Source organism: Pistacia vera, unplaced genomic scaffold (genome assembly GCF_008641045.1).
Source record: "Pistacia vera cultivar Batoury unplaced genomic scaffold, PisVer_v2 Contig347, whole genome shotgun sequence".
In the NCBI taxonomy this organism is placed as follows: Eukaryota; Viridiplantae; Streptophyta; class Magnoliopsida; order Sapindales; family Anacardiaceae; genus Pistacia; species Pistacia vera.
Genome location: NW_022196165.1, coordinates 2125546 through 2145071, shown reverse-complemented (window position 1 = coordinate 2145071; position 19526 = coordinate 2125546). Strand labels below are relative to the sequence as shown.

General features: G+C 38.7%; 1 non-coding gene across 1 annotated transcript; it reads left to right on the top strand.

Annotated features, from left to right (window-relative positions):
• The first annotated feature begins 595 nt into the window (after window positions 1-595).
• LOC116139175 lies at window positions 596-702 on the top strand. The gene has a single exon (XR_004129412.1). It is a non-coding gene; the product is annotated as a small nucleolar RNA R71 (small nucleolar RNA).
• The last annotated feature ends 18824 nt before the right edge of the window (window positions 703-19526 follow it).

Below are 19526 nucleotides of genomic sequence, written 5' to 3'. Positions count from 1 at the left end.
TGAATTTTCCAAACATGTCCTCCAACTTTGTCACTCTTGGATCTCCCGGTTGATTATTCACCTCTTGTTGGTTATTTGGAACTGTCTTCTGGTTCCATTGATTATTTTGCTGGTTCTGATTTCCCGAAGACAAGTTTGGATGATTTCTCCACCCCGGGTTGTATGTGTTGGAGTACGGGTTGTTTGGTTACCTCTGATTTCCTGCCAAGTAGTTCACTTGCTCCAATGATGAAGATGATGAAGCAAATGTGTTCCCCGCTTGACATTCGCTGCTCGCATGGTTTCCTACACAAAAATCACACTTAGTTGAGGTGCTTGAATAGAGTTTACCTGCATACTTCCTAACTATTTCTGAAGTGTCGTGAGTTGGGCTGAGATGGCTGTAAAGGCATTAACTTCATGTAGACCCGAAGATTTTATTGGTATTGCTCTCTCATTTGGTCTTTGATAGTTGTTGCTTGCCAAAACCTCAAGCAACTCATAAGCGTCCTCTGGCGTCTTATTCTGCATGGCTCCTCCTGAAGCTGCATCCACCATGGTTTGCACATTACCCATCAGTCCATTGTAGAATGTTTGGAATTGAAGCCAAACTGGCAACCCATGGTGTGGACATTTCCTCATTAACTCCTTGTACCTCTCCTAAGCCTCATACAATGACTCGGACTCATCTTGTAGAAATGATGTGATATCATTTCTGAGTTTTGCTGATTTAGCTGGAGGGAAGAACTTGGTAAGGAACTTCTATGTTAGATCATTCCAAGTTGTGTGATGGGAATGCAAAATGTCATATTTAACCCTTTTAATGTTTAGTCTTTTATATGTATTTGTTTCCTAATTGTACTCATTATTACTTTATTTTGGTTTAGGAAGCAAATGGAGGTGTTAATTGAAACATAATTACTACATTATGAGATATGAACATAATTACTACAGTAAATATTAGCAAAACCATTCAATAGTCATAATTAAAACATCCCTTCATGCTCATAGCGTCCCTCGGAATCCTCTCCCAGCTTCATGCCTTAATCCTTACCTACAAAACATTTTAAAATAATAACGCGGGGTTTACACGTATCCACACCAATTGAAGAATTAGAAGCTTGACAAGCAATTTGGTAAGTTTATTGACATGTTTTGAAGCTTGCATATTAATATTCCTTTTGTTGATATGTTAGAGCAGATGCCCAAATACGCCAAGTTTCTAAAGGAGATCCTCATGCATAAAAGAAGATTTGAGGAACATGAGAAAATAATGCTAACGGAGGAGTGTAGTGCACTGATTCAAAAGAAACTATCGCTAAAACTATCAGATCTAGGAAGTTTTACTATCCCTTGTATTATTGGCAGTTGTTATTTTGACAAGGTTTCGTGTGATTTAGAGGTAAACATTAATTTAATGTCGTCTTCTATCTATAGGAAACCTGGATTAGGAGAACTGAAGCCAACCACCGTGTCTCCCTAATTGACAGATCGATCAATAACATATCCTAGGGGGTGGTCTTGATTAAGGTAGATAAACTGATTTTCCCGGTAGACTTTATAGTATTAGACATGGAGGAAGATCAAGAAATGTTTATAATCCCACGATGACCTTTTCTAGCAATGGTTAGAGCATTGATAGATGTTCATCAAGGGAATCTAATCTTGCGGGTAGAAAATGAGCAAGTAGAGTTTAATGTTTTTGATGCTATGATGCACCCATCCAACTTAGACACTTGCTTTGGGATTAGTGTCCTTGATAACATAGTGAATAAAAATTTAGAAGAAAACTACCCTAGTTCACACCTAGAAAATTGTTTAGTCAACTCTATGACTATAGACGCCGAAATTGAAAATAAGAGGGTGAATGGTCCATGCTTGAAGCCTTATGAAGATGGTGGAATTCAAGATGAGTGGGTTGCGATTCTCCTTGACAATCCAGGCTGAAGATAAAGAAAAGTCAAGCTTATGACTCTAATTAAGCATTTCTTGGGAAGCTACCTAAGCTCTTTACTTTGATTTTGACTTTTTATTTTGAATTTCTGTTGGTTTGTACTTGAGTCATTCTTATTTTCTGCATTTTTTTTTACTAGTGATGTTGTGTGAGTTTCTCTAAATTCATGAATTTTAACTAGTGATGTGTGTTGCCGATAAGGTACACTGAAAGTCGCTTAGTTTTGCAGGAATTTGATTTCAAAGATGGAATGAAATGAGAAATGTTAAAGTAGGTACCCTAGAGCCAATCAATTATTGTAGAATTGAGTCTTTGTAATAATGTTCATTGATAAATAAAAGACATTTTATACTATATCGCATAAATCATCATTGTATGTATTGATATATGTCCTTAGAATGGTAGAACCATGACAAGGGTATCAAGTGTTTCAAATCTTAATAGTGAGAACCCTATGAGCACATATGGTGGTCGTTCTAGAAACGTTTGTAGCCCTAGTATTATTCTGAAGTAAGGGCACAGATAATACGATAAGGCTATCATAGTCTTGAACGATGCTGTCGAAAGGCAGTGACTGATCTCACTTGTCAGGGTTGTTTGGTGACAACCTGGTGCAACACATGGGTGCTTGCTGTAGGCAAGTTCACTAGACTGACCCACCAAAGGATTCTGATGCGTGTTTCCTACAACATGCAATATGTAGCAAGTATACTAATCGCTCAAGTAATAAAGTGATGAGTGAGTATCGTTCCCACGAGGACTGCTAGCTAAGCACTAAATATCCTACTGTTCTCAAGTTGGAGCAATCGACTTCTTTGGATTGATGAGAGCTATTTCTAATTAAAACTGAACAATAAATTTTAAAGTAAAATTAACTATGAATGCAAGATGAAAAATACAAATAGTAATCAATTCAAGTAAAATGGGTAGGGTTTTGACTTCATTCGGATTTTATTGGTTAAACCTAAAACTTAAACTACATTCACATTCATATGCATTAGTTGTAAATCGAACTCACTAAGGTGTTAAATGTACCTTCTCAGGCTATGTTTTCCTATTTTTACTTATTAACTTTCCGCATCCAACAATTTGAAAGTTAACAATTCCAAACTCATTAAGCATAAGAATCCTACAATGATTTAATTAATTCTTGAATCTATCTCTAGCATCCAATACTATAATGGTGATTACCCAAGAAGCCTAACATGATTCATTTCTCAATCTCATTAGCTTCATCACATAAAGCATTAAAACTCAGAGCAAACACACAATAAAAGCATAATCATATGAACATAAAACAATCAATCACTTAACCCACTAAAATTCCGAATTACAATCAAAACCCTAACCCAAAACGGGTTAGTTCATAGCTAAATTAACACTACAAATATGAAAAACGATAATATCCAAGTTCAACATAATGAAAAGTAAGAGAAATGACAAGAAATCTCCCCAAATGATGAATCCCTTGGTTCAAAATCGAATCTTCACCCTTCTAATCGCTAAAACTCTCCAAGCTTAATCAAAGAAAATGTAAAGGCTGCTAAACCTACTTCCTGGATGACCCTAGACAAAAAGGTTAATTGTTTCTTTTATACCTCGCCCAAAATCCTAAGAAAAACACGCACAAAGTAAAACTGTGCGTTTCACAAAACTGGAATTTACGACCGTCGCCGCGGCAAAGAAGAAATTTCGCCGCGATGAAGAACCAACAGATCTGGTGCGTGACTGGCTTACTTCGCCGCGGCGAAGTACAAATCTTCACTGCGGCGAAGCTTCTTGAAAAGCTTTAAAATTACAGAACTGCCACTCTGCTTGCATCTTCACTCGATTCTTCGATTCTCTGTACTCTCCCTTTGGAACAAGCCTCATCGTGCTTTATCCTGCTTTAGAACTCTCCTAACTTCTAAGATCCACTAACTTCTGAGTCAAAAATTTCCAATTTTGTCCTTATTTGCTCAAAATGTCCATTTTAACCTGAAACACGAAATGTAAAGAATTAAGCAATAATTCAGGTCAAAATGCACTAGAAAGTACCTGAAATCCGATTAAAAAGTCTAATGAAAATTGTATAATCCACAGATTATCAAATACCCCTAAACTAAAGATATGCTCGTCCCCGAGCATACGGTACAAAACTAACGGAAACAAAGACAACAAACAATGAACAAAAACACAAAACACACACAACAAAACTGGAAAATGAACAAAACCAACAAGACTCAACTCTACAAATGAATTGCCTAGAAATTGCACAAGTCTCAAAAGTTGTTGAAAAATTATTATTAGGAAATCTTCAACACTACAAGAAGTTATAAGCATTATCGACTGTCTTCCTCAATCGGTCCACCGAGTAGGTGATCCCCACTTCAATCCATATTCCAACTTCCTGGATTATTTTATGCAAAAATGTAAAGTTTATCAAATGGTGGCAGACTCCATAAGCCTAAATATCGAACTACTCTCCACTAATGAGGACTAGACAAAAGATAAGAATCAACAGGTCTTTAAAAACTTGCAACGTTAGGCTCGGGTAGTGGGTTCCAAGAAAAAGGATAGGAATAACAAAGTAAGAAAACTTGGTTTTCCTAATGCAAAACTAAAATCACATCGAACTCCACTTCTTCTCAACCACCAATCGAAATGTCCACTAATTCACAACCCTCAAACGTGTATCTTTCTTATTTTGGATACTATAAATGCGGGGAGATTCGTTTAAGGGTATGTGGTGTTGTTATACCAGGGTTGGCCTAGTCTGCTAGGCAGTTTTTAAGGCGGGTTCTGGTTTCCAGCTGGTATAACCTTAAACTAGGCAAATTAGTTTTTTTTTTTTTTTTGAACATAAACAATCCAATTGAATGGAGGTGACTACCTCTTTTGTTATTATTTCTTTTCTCCCACCCCAAACTATTCTTTTGGCTATTCGTACAACTCTTCCCGTTCTTTGTTTTGCATTAGGACCGAATTCCCTAGGTACGATAAAGTGTTTAGGGTACAAGGATTGGACAATTTTGTTGTTTTCCAAGAAAATAAAGCAATAATTCGTACAGCTCAAATGGGTGACTAGGGATAATTTCATTCATGGGTCGGCTAGAAAGCTCAATGTTTCAAAAAAATGCCTAAATCATCTCCTCAACCATGTCTAATCCTAATTTCACCTCAAGCACTTCTCTACTAGGTTCTAGAGTCCGCCACATTATCAAGACTTCACCTACCACATAAAATGAATCTAAGCTGCAAAAATGAAAATTATGGCTGAACCACTCAACAAACCTCAATAAAATCCAGTCATACACAAAAACTAAAGCAATGCTAACATTTCTCAACAATAAATTGCAACAACCCTATTCTCATCATTGATTTATACAACTCATCACGCAAAAACAATCAACTAAGAAGGACAAATATAATTTTTTTTTTCATTTAAGGTGTACGGGCGTTGTTATACCAGAGGTTGCCAAGTACTGCTAGGTAGTTTTAAGGCGGGTTCTGGTTCCAGTCAATATACCCTTAAACTCAGTTTTAATTCTATTTCCTACCCCCAAACTAAACATGATATTGTCCCCAATGTTCCATTATGCAAAAATCAGGAATAGAAAATCAAAATAACAAAGGTACAAGAAAACTCCCTGGTTAATCCGTGAAGTGTTGCTTCACAATGAACACCCAGTCTCGGACTTTTCATCACCCAGAATCTGTCAAAACAATTGAAACTGTGGTGTCCTTTGTGTTAGCACACATTCTCAAACTAACTTGAAAATATTACAACCTAATCTCATCCTTTCAACAACTATAAATTAAAAGAAAAACTAAAACAACTAAACAAATCCAAAACAGAATTAAAACTGAGTTTAATGAACAACCAAATCAAATTAAAACAAAAAAAAAAAAACATAAAGACAAACAAAAACAGGTGCTCTGGCTCATTCTTCTTCTTCCTCTTCTTCTTCTTCATCCTCCTCTTCTTCCGACTCGGAGCCCATCCATTCATCTGAGTTCCAATCTGCCCATTGATATGCTGAAGTGTCAATGTTAAGCTCTTTAAAGCTATTCTTCTACATCTCATACATCATCTGGGTCTGCTCCACTAACCAGTCCTGACGTTTTGTCATATGTTTCATTAACCCCATCATCTGTTGCATCATCTCTTTCTATGTAGCTGTGGAGTTGGATGATGTGGCAAAGCCTGTTCTTTGCCTTTTTGCCCCTACTGTTGGTTGCGCAGCTTCCGGACGGTCAAGGTGCTTCCTATAGTACTCTGAGTCTAGAACTGGGGCAGCATGAATACGGTGCTCGTCATCCTAAACCTTGACTCTAGCTCTAAGGCATAAGGCTGTGATGAGATGTGGGAAACCGTAACTTGTTCACCCTGGTTTGGAGGCCAACTTAATACTGTTCCAGATCATGTCTCCCACATCGATACTCTTCCCTGTGGCAATAGAGTAAAGCAATACTACCTTCTCTTGAGTAACTGTGCTGTAGTGCGATTCTGGCATCAATTTCACACTGACGAAATATTGCCACAGTCGAGCCATTGGTGTCAACTGAGTCCCTTTGAGAGTCTTCTTCTGTTTCTTCGAAACTGCCCAATCTGCATCCGGTTTTGCAATGACCGGAGGGATGACACTGTCCTCAAACTGTGATCTCTTAAACTATACGTACTCATCATGGATGATTTCAGGCAGGTTATAGAACTGATTGATCACCCTTTTCGTAAATGGCACATCAGTCCCTCTTACAAAAACTGTATCTTCCGGACAATCCGGGAGATTGGCATAGAACTCCCTTACAAGCGGCTCTACAGCTACTTGTGAAGGAGCACTCATGAACATCTCCCAACGTCTCCCTCTACTCTAGTCCAAGGCCTGACTCATTGTCAATCCGCGCTCAGGAATAATACCCTTATCCTTTCTTTGGATTGCCCCCTCATACCTTTTACGGGCTTCCTCATTAACAAAACGGTTGTCAACATTCTTTCCTTTGCCCTTACCCTTGTATGGATGCTTAATTTTGACAGGCATTGTTCACAATTAAAGATCACTCAAAAACTATACCCCAACAATTCAAACCTAGTTGTTCTACACAACCAATTCAATCCTACAAAAACAAACAACACTTCCAAAAATTCGCGCTTTACCCCCAAACTACAAATTTTTCAAATCCACACAAACACTCAAAAATTTCACAAACCCACACTCCTCACAATCACTTAATGCACGAACTACTCTTCCTCTAACAAAATCAATGCTCAAAATCACCCAAATTCCACAACGCAATCGCAACAAAAATTTTCAGATCTACAATTAAAAACTTGAAATTGTGTGATAAAAAGCTTTGGGTACTTAAGATCTTACCAATATAAAGCAGTATTCGCCACCAATTGAACCAGAAACAGCCCAGATTGAAAAGCCCCAAATTTTTGATCCAAAAATGTTTGTGAAATTTTCGCGAAAATTATTGTTGAAATTGGTTGTTTTGGTGTTTAGGAAGGTTATGGAGTAAGAATTTTGGTTGGAAAAGCACTAGGAAGGCAAAAGATTGAATTTTGAAAATTTTTCTCTCAAGTGAAAATGAAAAGTTGCGTGAAGAATGAAAAAGAAGAGTGGGTATTTATAGAAAAGTACCGTCGCTGCGGCGAAGAACAAGCTTCGCCGCGGCGACGTCCTTCGTGCATGAACCCTAAAAATACCCAGGTTTCGCTGGGGCGAAAACATACAGAGGCCACTCGCCTCGGCGAAGAAAATTTCTTCGCCATGGCGACAATGCATTGGAAAATTTTCAAAAATTTTATCCTACTTTCTTCGCCGCAGCGAAGACAATTCCTTCGCCGGGGCGAAAACTTCTAGAAGCTCACACAATTTTCAGGTTGCTTCGCCGCGAAGTCTGGGACTTTCACACTGACTTTTTCTTCACAATGCTTCGCCGCGGCGAAGAAAACTTCTTCGCCCCGGCAAAGTCTGGAGCATTTTAATTCCTTTCTTTAGCTGAAAACTTCACCTGAAACACCCAAAAACACAAACATTAAAAATCATACAAACTCATAATGAATTCACAAAAATTCAAACAACCAAAATGAAAAACAAACAATTAAAAACACTTGGGTTGCCTCCCAAGAAGCACTTGTTTATAGTCGATAGCTCGACTCTCTCAATCCTTCAAGTTGGGATGTCAAGCCGGATTGGGATGGATTTGCAACTCATCATCCCATCTATGTAGGGCTTCAATCTCTGTCCATTCACCGTAAAGGTGCCCTTTTCTTCATGTGACACTTCCACTGCTCCGTATGGCTGAACTCTTGTCACTGTGAACGGTTCGGACCACCTAGACTTAATTTTTCTGGGAAAAAGCCTAAGTCTAGAGTTGAATAACAACACCTTCTGCCCTACTTCAAAATCCTTCTTCCGGATATGCTTATCATGCCACCTTTTGTCTTCTCCTTGTAAATTCGGGCATTCTCATATGCATTGAGACGAAACTCATCGAGTTTGTTCAAAGTCAACATTCTTTTTTCTCCAGCAGCTTTCAAGTCCATGTTTAGCTGCTTGACTGCCCAATATGCTTTATGATCGAGTTCAACCGGCAAGTGGCAAGCCTTCCCATAAACCATCCTAAATGGAGACATACTAATCGGGGTCTTAAAGGCAGTTCGATAAGCCCATAATGCATCATCCAATTTTCTTGACCAATCTTTCCTAGATGCATTAATTGTCTTTTCCAAAATCTCCTTGAGTTCTCTATTCGACAGTTCCACTTGCCTGCTCGTTTGTGGATGGTAAGGTTGCAACTCTATATGTCACTCTATACTTACTCAACAGTGCATCCATTTGCCTATTGGAAAAGTGAGATCCTCCATCCCTAATGATTGCCTATGGTACCCTAAACCTTGAGAAAATATTCTTTCTCACAAACTTAATCACTACCCTAGCATCATTAGTCGGCAATGCAACTACTTCAACCCACTTCGACACGTAGTCCACTTCTACCAAAATAAATGTGTTCCCAAAAGAACTTGGGAAAGGACCCATGAAATCAATCCACCACACATCAAAAAGCTCAACCACCAAGATGTTGTTCAACGTCATCTCATCTCTTTTTAAAATATTACCCATCCGTTGACATTGGTCACACTCTTAAATCATCCAGAAAGAATCCTCAAGGAGGGTTGGCCAATAAAAATCCGATTGTAAAACCTTGGTTGCTGTTCTAGCTCCTCCAAAATGGCCACCTACTTCCCTCTCATGACAATGTCGTAGAATGCTTTCCATTTCCTCCTCTGGGACGCATCTCCGTGTCATTTGATCAGCATAGTGTCTGTATAAAAATGACTCTTCCCAAAAGTAGTATTTCAAATATGAGAAAAATTTTCTCTTTTGTTGGTATGTCATACCACTTGGGAGCACCCTTGATGACAAATAGTTTACAAAATCCGCATACCATGGTTCTTCTTCCACTCTCATCAACTTCTCATCCGGAAATGTTTCACCAATTGGCAATTCCTCCTCATTTCCCTTGATTGGTCTCTCAAGTCTCGACAAGTGATCCGCCACCACATTTTTTGACCCCTTCCTGTCTCGAATTTCCAACTCGAACTCCTGAAGTAGTAAAATCCATCTTATCAGCCGAGGTTTTGCTTCTTGCTTTGCCAATAGGTGCCTAAGTGCTGAATGGTCCGTGTAGATGATCACCTTTGCACCTAACAAATATGAACGAAACTTGTCAAAAGCAAAAACTATAGCTAACAATTCTTTTTCAGTGGTGGTGTAATTCAATTGTGCATCAATGAGTGTTTTACTAGCATACTAAATTACATGCAACACTTTGTTTTTCCTTTGTCCTCAAACTACCCCTAAAGCAAAATCACTAGCATCACACATCAATTCTAAGGGTAGTCCCGAATCGGGAACTGCAATAATAGGTGCAGATACTAATAATTTTTTTAGAGTTAGAAAGGCATGCATGCAATCATCATTAAAGTCAAAAACAACATCTTTATTCAACAAATTGCATAGGGGTTTAGAAATCTTAGAAAAATCTTTGATGAAGCGTCTGTAAAACCCCGCATGCCCTAAGAAACTTCGGATGCTTTGACATTTGATGGTGGTGGCAGCTTCTCAATCACTTCTGTCTTTGCTCGATCAACTTCTATCCCGTCCTTGGAGATCCTATGCCCAAACACTATTCCCTCTTGGACCATGAAGTGACATTTCTCCCAATTCAGAACCAAGTTTGTCTCCTTACATCGCTCCAAAACAAAAGAAAGATTAGTTAGACAACTATCAAATGATGAACCAAAAACTAAGAAGTCATCCATGAAGACTTCTATAAACCATTCCACCATGTCTCCAAAGATTGACATCATGCATCTTTGAAATGTTGTTGGTGCATTGCATAACCCAAAAGGCATCCTTCGGTAAGCAAAGGTGTCGTAGGGGCAAGTGAAGGTCGTCTTCTCTTGATCCTCATGAGCGATGGCAATCTGGTTATGTCTTGAATACCCATCCAGAAAATAGTAATAGGCATGTCCTGCCAACCTCTCCAACATCTGGTCAATGAAAGGTAATGGAAAATGATCCTTCCTTGTCGCCTCATTCAATTTATGGTAATCAATGCATACTCTCCAGCCCGTCACCGTCCTCGTTGGTATCAAATCGTTACTCTCATTCTTTACCACCGTGATACCTCCCTTCTTCGGGACCACTTGTACCGGGCTCACCCATGGACTATCAGAAATAGGGTAAATAATCCCTACATCTAAGAGTTTCACCACCTCCTTTCTAACCACTTCCTTCATCGAAGGATTCAGGTTGTGGTTGCACCCTAGGCTTAAAATCATCCTCCATGAGTATCTTATGCATGCAAAATGATGGCGAGATACCTCTAAAGTCAGAAATGGTCCATCCAATTGCTAGACTATGTTCCCTCAACACCCTAATCAAACGCTCATCCTCTAATGTACTCAAAAATGAACTAATAATCACCGAGAAAGTTTCTAAGTCTCCAAGATAAACATATTTGAGGTGGGAAGGTAAAGGTCTCAATTCAAGCTTTGGAAGTTCTTCATTTTTTTCCTTCTCCTCCTCTTTGTCAAAATCGAATTCAATCTCCATTGTGGTTGCACCCTAGGCTTAAAATCATCCTCCATGAGTATCTTATGCATGCAAAATGATGGCGAGATACCTCTAACGTCTGAGATGGTCCATCCAATTGCTAGCCTATGTTCCCTCAACACCCTAATCAGCCGCTCCTCCTCTAATGTACTCAACCTTGAACTAATAATCACCGAGAAAGTTTCTAAGTCTCCAAGATAAACATATTTGAGGTGGGAAGGTAAAGGTCTCAATTCAAGCTTTGGAGGTTCTTCATTTTTTTCCTTCTCCTCCTCTTTGTCAAAATCGAACTCCTCAAATTCTATATCTTGACTCTCATCAATCGGTTGAAGTGCTTCTAACATCCTAGCACAATCATTACTCTCCGACTCCTCCACCTCTACTATTTTTGATTTGGTTATACATGCTTCTAGAGGTAATTGTGGTGTGTTTTCTTGTTGGAGTAGGTACCCTAGAGCCAATCAATTATTGTGGAATTGACTCTTTTTAATAATGTTCATTAATCAATAAAAGGCAATTTTATTCTATATCGCGTAGATCATTATTATTGCAATATGTATTGATATATGTCCTTAGAATGGTAGAACCGTGACGAGGGTATCAAGTGTTTCAAATCTTGATAGTGAGAACCCTATGAGCACATATGGTGGCCATTCTAGAAACGTNATCCAAGAAGGGATTTCTTCTGATGGCATATGATGTCTATCTCTGTAAGGATATGTGTCTTTAACCACACAATGAGAGAGATAGAATGAAGAGGATCCCACATGCTTTAGCAAGTGGATCCATCTTGTATGCTCAGATTGATATCTAATGTGCATTCAGCACTTGTAGTGGATATCAGTCAGGCTCAAGTGAGCAATATGTTACGTACTTAGATTGATATCTTATGTGCATTCCGCACTAGTAAAAGATATCAACTAAATCGAAGTGAATGACACTGGATGAGTGTCAATGGACATTCTTAAGTACTTGAAAAAGGCTTAAGAATATATATTATTGGATTATGGAGGAAAGATGAGCTCACTGTAAGAGAATATAGTGACGCTATTTCCAAATGGGAAAAGGATGATTATAGTTCGCAATTTGGGATTACACAATTTTGTCTCAATGTAACTGTAGTGAGCTGGAAGAGCTCGAATCAGTGTACTACAGCGAATTCTACAATTGATGCTAAGTGTAACGCATTATTTAATGCAGCCGTGTAGGCGGCTTGGATCAAGAAGTTCATTACTAAACTTGACGTGATTTCAAGCATTGCTAATCCAGTATAGTTGTACTGCGATAACAATGGAGCCATTGTTGTGGCTGAGGAATCATGGTCTCACCAGTAATCCAAACACTTACTTAGTTGATTCAATATGATCTGAAGGATCGATAAGAAAGGGAATGTGCAGATTTGCAAAATACTTACCAACCCACTATTAAAGTTTCTGTTGTAGCAGAAGCATGATGGGCACTTGGGTCATTCAACGTTGAGTGCATGAATGAATGGCTATAGTGAAGGCACTTGGGTCATTCAATGTTGAGTGCATGAATGATTGGATATAGTGCAAGTGGGAGATTGTTGGAGTAGGTGCCCTAGAGCCAATCAATTATTGTGAAATTGACTCTTTGTAATAATGTTCATTAATCAATAAAAGGCAATTTTATTCTATATCACGTAAATCATTATTATTGCAATATGTATTGATATATGTCCTTAGAATGGTAGAACCGTGACGAGGGTATCAAGTGTTTCAAATCTTGATAGTGAGAACCCTATGAGCACATATGGTGGCCATTCTAGAAACGTCCGTAGCCCCAGTATTATTCTGAACTAAGGGCACAGATAATACGGTAAGGCTATCATAGTGTTGAACGACCCTGTCGANCATGTTTAATATTTCTGCAGATTCTTATTATGATAAAATTGTAAAATTATGCCCTTGATCTTGGCTCATGTAAACGATCCTGTTATATTATTTTTGTTTCCGCTGCGTATACGGGACCGTGTACTAACAGTGGTATCAGAGCTTAGGGTACTGAATTTTACAATTTTTATGTGTATGGTTGATAACATGTATTTGATGATAATATGTTGCCATATTGAATCTGCGTAAAATTTGTCTTACAAACATGTTTTAAGAAATTTATTAATTGATTAATTTTTAATTTGTTGATGATCTGCTGGTTTGGTATAATGGTTGATGGATTTTTGTTGAGATCAATGCGTTTGATTGATTGCAAAATCCATTTAGAGTGTTTTTGGTTTTTGTATGAACAAATCCGGAGCTATAGATTTGTGTACGCTCACTACGGTGATATAACCCATCGCCGCAGCGAGCGTTGTTCACGCTAGCGCTGGTGACGAAACCAGCGCTCGTCGAGGTGATATAACCCATCGCTGCGGCGATTGTCCTCTAGACGAGCGCTGTACCAAATCGCCGCGGCGATAGGTTAAGCGTGACGTCAAGTAATCAACGCATACCACAGCGATCTAACTCATCGCTGCAGCGAGCGCACTTCCGAGTGTGTAGGGGCCAGAATGTAAAGTTTCAAAACTTTTGGACCAAACAAGTTCTGCAAATTTTTAGGGGGTAAATTGTAATTAACCCACTAATTTCAAAAATTGATTTTTTTTCAAATGTATGCTTTGTACTTGTTTGTATATTGCATGGTGGCCGGTACATGAGCCTTAGACCTAAGGGTGAATGTTTTAAATATTTTGGGTATGTATGGTTGTATTTTATTAAATAGGGCCTGTGTGTCCTGCCTTTCTCCTCTTTCTTGATGTACATTCTCTTCTCATCTAACTCCCCTCGAATGTAAATCAAGGTTTCTAAATTTATTGATGTAAAGAATTTTGTATTATTATTCTTTTGTAAATTTAAAAGTTTTGTAATGTACTTGAAGAGGGAGCAAAGAACGAGGCAACCATACTTGAAGACTCAAGATATTTATTACAGGACCCCTAGGTGACCCATTGATTCCTCTAGGCTCGAGGAAATCGGTTTTAGTTAGGCCATGTACCAGCACGTTTTATATTATGTTTAGAATGCATGCTAAGGTTGAATGTTGAAGAACATGCCAAACAATGTCATTCTAACAAAGATAATAATCTGGTGAGACATTAAATGACAAACCCCTCAATTAAGGTATATTAAGTCACGTAAGCTTTCCATCACCATGGTTTTAATCAAACATGTTCGTCGAAACCTTGTTCGCCAAAGCGAATGGTACACTTCTACCAGTGGGAGGTTAAAATGATTGGAGTTTTCCTTAATGGTGATGGGTCGACTTAAAATGACAGTTTTGCTTGTTCACCAAAGCGAAGGTTGATAAACACGTCATAGGCATAGTAGAGCAGTACACATATAATGTGTATGTGGTGACATGTAGTGTCCACTCTACTGATACTGAGAATCACACTTGAGGACGAGGCATATAGTGTCCATTGGATTGTGTGATGGCTTGGGCTTTCTCACATTTGAGGTTGATAGTGGGAGCTATCAATGGTGTAGATTAAGTTTGTTGGCCTACCTAATCAACTCATTTTGGCTTGTTCGCCAAAGCAAAGGTTTGAAATGGGCAGGATGGGATCTCGGTCCACTAGGAAAGTAACGGGCTTTTCCGAGTTAATAGTGAGGGCTTTAGCTTGAGTAAATAGTGGAGCTTCGTTAATAAAGTCCATATTAAACAATAATAATGAACATGGTAATAATAGTTATTATTCTACACTTATAGATTCACTTAAAATGAGCAAAATGATCCCAACATCATGCGACAAATCATCGAACTGGAGAGAAATGGAATGGTGAAGATTTCGTTGACTGGTATAGAAGTATAAACAAATACTTCAGTCAAGCAATAGATTATACACCATTGAGCAAGCTCTATCATCAGAGCCTACTGATAGTTCTATCCATGTGACTGGGTATGTATATGTGAAGCATACACATGATGCAAAAGCAGAAATGACTAGTTACATTGTGCTTGCATCAATGGCACCATTACTGCGAGTAGTGCCAGATAATGGATTTAGCTTCTATTCTTCATTTTCTTCGAAGAAAGAGAAGCAATGGTGTTTCGGTCATTATTCAGATGTAGGATAGAAGAGGGTACCAAAATTGGCGATCATATACTCAAGTGGACGAGTGTATGAACAAGCTTGAGATTTTGGGATGTGGACTTAATGAAGGTTTAGCGATAAACCTAATATTACAGTCTTTGCCAGATTCTTATTCTCAATTTTGTCTATGACTTTATTGAGGAAGATAAGAAGAATACCCTTCCGAGCTGGATTTGTTTAAGGCTACTAAGTCAGGCATGAAAATGTCAAAAACATTGACGTTGGTTGAAGCAACTCAAGTGAAAAGGAAAGGCTCAGAAGTCGATGGAAAGAACTGTCACAGAAAGGAAAGACATTTGTCTCACTATGGGAATCCCAGCACTGGAGGAAACATTGCAAGGCTTCCTAGCAAAAGGAAGAAGAATGTTACTTCTCGTCAGGTACATTATTGAGATTAACTTCTCCCTAAACATCTAGTTGACACAAGATGTGGTACTCACATTTGATTGAGTAGGAACTTGGTGAGAGATTGCTCACCGAGGGAGAGGTGGACCTACAGTTGGAAATGAAGCACATGCTGCTGCATTTTTGCTGTAGGATTTTATCATCCGATTTAGCCGATGGACTTGTTTATTGAACTGGTGGATTATTATGGTTTTTCTTCAGTTTCTAGAAATTAATTTCTGTGTCCACATAGGACAAATGAGAATATTAGTTTACTAATGGATTAATGTCCTTGAGTATAAATAATATTCTTTATGGAATTGTTTCATAATAATTGTTCTTAAGAAAGACAACAAGGATAATCTCAAAATGACTACTATGCCAATTTTGGAAAGTTGAGCTAAACATACCTGAAGGAATGTGGGATAGTATAACACACTCACCCTTCTTATACAACCCAACACAAAAGAGTGTCGGAAAAGGAGGAACAAGACCTTACTTGACATGGTTAGGTCCATGATAAGTTTTAGTGATTTACCTGTATCGTTCTGGGGTTTTGCCTTAGAGACTGCGACTCACGTTTTGAACCGTGTGCCGTCAAAGTCTGTAGATAAGACTCCATATGAGCTATGGAGTGGGCGAAAGCCCAACTTGTCTTATCTAAAGATTTGGGTTGCGAAGCTTACGTTAAGAAATTAACTTCGAACAAGCTGGGCACAAAATCCTGTAAATGTATATTTGTGGGGTATCTAAAGGAGACCAAAGGATACTATTTCTACCACCCAGAAGAGCGCAAAATTTTTGTTGCTCGATCTGGTGTCTTCCTAGAAAAGAAATATTTTTTAAGAAGTACTAGTGGGAGAAAAGTAGAACTCGATGAAGTTCTAGAACCACAAGATATACAAGACAAAGGACAAGATGATGTGCCACAAGAAGTGGTTGAGCATCATGAGGAGGTTACTCCATAACTTGTGGTTCAAAGTGAACCACCTCAGGTAGCACAGGAGCTACGTAGATCTGGGAGAGTACGCCATGAGCTCGAGAGATACGGTTATCTCATGACTCAACATGGTGACGTACTGGTCTACCAAGCGATGAACCCAGAACCTACAAAGATGCTATATCAGATCCAGATTTCATTAAATGGCTTGAAGCCATGAAATCTGAGATGGACTCCATGTACCAGAACCAAGTGTGGTCTCTGGTGGAACCACCTGAAGGGGTAAAACCCATAGGGTGTAAATGGGTCTTCAAGAAGAAGACTGACATGGATGGCAACGGCATACTTATAAAGTACGGCGGTTGCCAAAGGTTTCAAACAAATTCATGGCATTGGCTATGAAGAAACCTTTCGCTAGTTACCATGATTAAATCCATCCGGATGATGCTTCCAATGCTGCATATCATGACTATGAGTTTTGGCAAATGGGTGTCAAAACTGCTTTCCTGAACAGAAACTGGGGAGGATGTGTATATAACACAACCTGATGGTTTCGTTCTTGATAGTCAAGCTAATAAGGTATGCAAGTTGCGATATCCATTTATGGACTCAAGCAAGCTTCAATGAGCTGGAACATTCGTTGATGAAGCTGTAAAAGAATTCGGTTTTATCAAGAATGAAGATGAGCCCTGTGTTTACAAGAAAGTGAGTGGAAGCGCAGTAGCATCATGTGTGATGTCGATGACATACTTCTGATCGGAATGATATACCGAACTTGCAGTCGGTAAAGACTTGGTTATCCAAATGCTTCTCCATGAAGGACTTAAGGGAAACAGCCTACATCCTTGGAATAAAGATCTATCGTGATAGATCGTGTAGGTTGCTCAAACTAAGTCAAAGTACATAGACAACGTACTAAACACATGCAGTATAGAAAAATATCCAAGAAGGGATTCTTCTGAGGCATATGATGTCTATCTCTGTAAGATATGTGTCTTTAACCACACAATGAGAGAGATAGAATGAAGAGGATCCCACATGCTTTAGCAAGTGGATCCATCTTGTATGCTCAGATGTAATCTAATGTGCATTCAGCACTTGTAGTGGATATCAGTCAGGCTCAAGTGAGCAATATGTTACGTATTAGATTGATATCTTATGTGCATTCCGCACTAGTAAAGATCAACTAAATCGAAGTGAATGACACTGGATGAGTGTCAATGGACATTCTTAAGTACTTGAAAAAGGCTTAAGATATATATTATGGATTATGGAGGAAAGATGAGCTCACTGTAAGAGAATATAGTGACGCTATTTCCAAATGGGAAAGAATGATTATAGTTCGCAATTTGGGATTACACAATTTTGTCTCAATGAACTGTAGTGAGCTGGAAGAGCTCGAATCAGTGTACTACAGCGATTCTACAATTGATGCTAAGTGTAACGCATTATTTAATGCAGCGTGTAGGCGGCTTGGATCAAGAAGTTCATTACTAAACTTGACGTGATTTCAAGCATTGCTAATCCAGTATAGTTGTACTGCGATAACAATGGAGCCATTGTTATGGCTGAGGAATCATGGTCTCACCAGTAATCCAAACACTTACTAGTTGATTCAATTGATCTGAGGATCGATAAGAAAGGGAATGTGCAGATTTGCAAAATACTTACCAACCCACTATTAAAGTTTCTGTTGTAGCAGAAGCATGATGGGCACTTGGGTCATTCAACGTTGAGTGCATGAATGACTGGCTATAGTGTAGGCACTGGGTCATTCAATGAGTGCATGAATGATTGGTTATAGTGCAAGGGAGATTGTTGGAGTAGGTGCCCTAGAGCCAATCAATATTGTGAAATTGACTCTTTGTAATAATGTTCATTAATCAATAAAAGGCAATTTTATTCTATATCACGTAAATCATTATTATTGCAATATGTATTGAATATGTTTAGAATGGTAGAACCGTGACGAGGGTATCAAGTGTTTCAAATCTTGATAGTGGAACCCTATGAGCACATATGGTGGCCATCCTAGAAACGTCCGTAGCCCTAATATTATTCGAAGTAAGGGACATATAATACGGTAAGACTATCATAGTGTTGAACGACCCTGTCGAAAGGCAATGACTGATCTCACTTGTCAAGGTTGTTGGTGACAACCTGGTGCAACACATGGGTGCTGTTTTAGGCGATTACACCACACCAAGTTCCTAGACTGACCCACCAAAGGATTCCATATGGATGGTAACCCCAGTGTCTATGGAACAAATCCTCAATGAATGGTGGTGCATGTGATCCTTAGACTTGAGATATCAGAGCGCCTTGTGCACCAATTGGTATAGTTGAGCACTAGCCTAACGCAGTTCTTTTCAGAGTTGTCAATACGGTGGTGATTGGCTACATCAAGGGTGTATCAAGACTATGGTGGATTGACAGAGGATTTATCACTCCGCGGTATGGGAGAAAGGTATCTCACGGCGCAATGTATATGGCAATGACACTAAAACTGTGGCCACAGTGGGATTGAGTTGTTGCTCTATCCAGTTTATAATACGGGTCATTGGTCCAGAAACTGAATAAATAATATCGAGAGTAACCGAAGGTTGATGCTATTTCTATGCTTCGTCTCGTCGAGATAACGTATGATGAAAGGATCGAATTGCACGGTAACCATATCATTGACAGGTATCTACTTTGCTAAATCCGAATCTATCGGGTGGCCATGATGCTTGTTAGGGGCCAATCGTGGTCTGTGTATTAGTAAGACGATTAATTGGTGTTAATCGCTATACTCTACACTGCCGATATGATGAGGAGCCTATGAGTCCACACATAGAAGTAAATTAAGATCCAAGAAGAAAGAAGAGCGTTTGTCTTAGGCAAAAGGGTATTTTGGTAATTTCACAGTGCAATAAATTTGTTGAGGTCGTAGCCTTTATTTAATTTGTTAGAAAAATTAAATAAAGTGAAACTACGTTTAAATGTGTGTTCGCACATATTAAAATATATTCATTATTGTTAATGTTAATATATATTTAAATATATATTAAT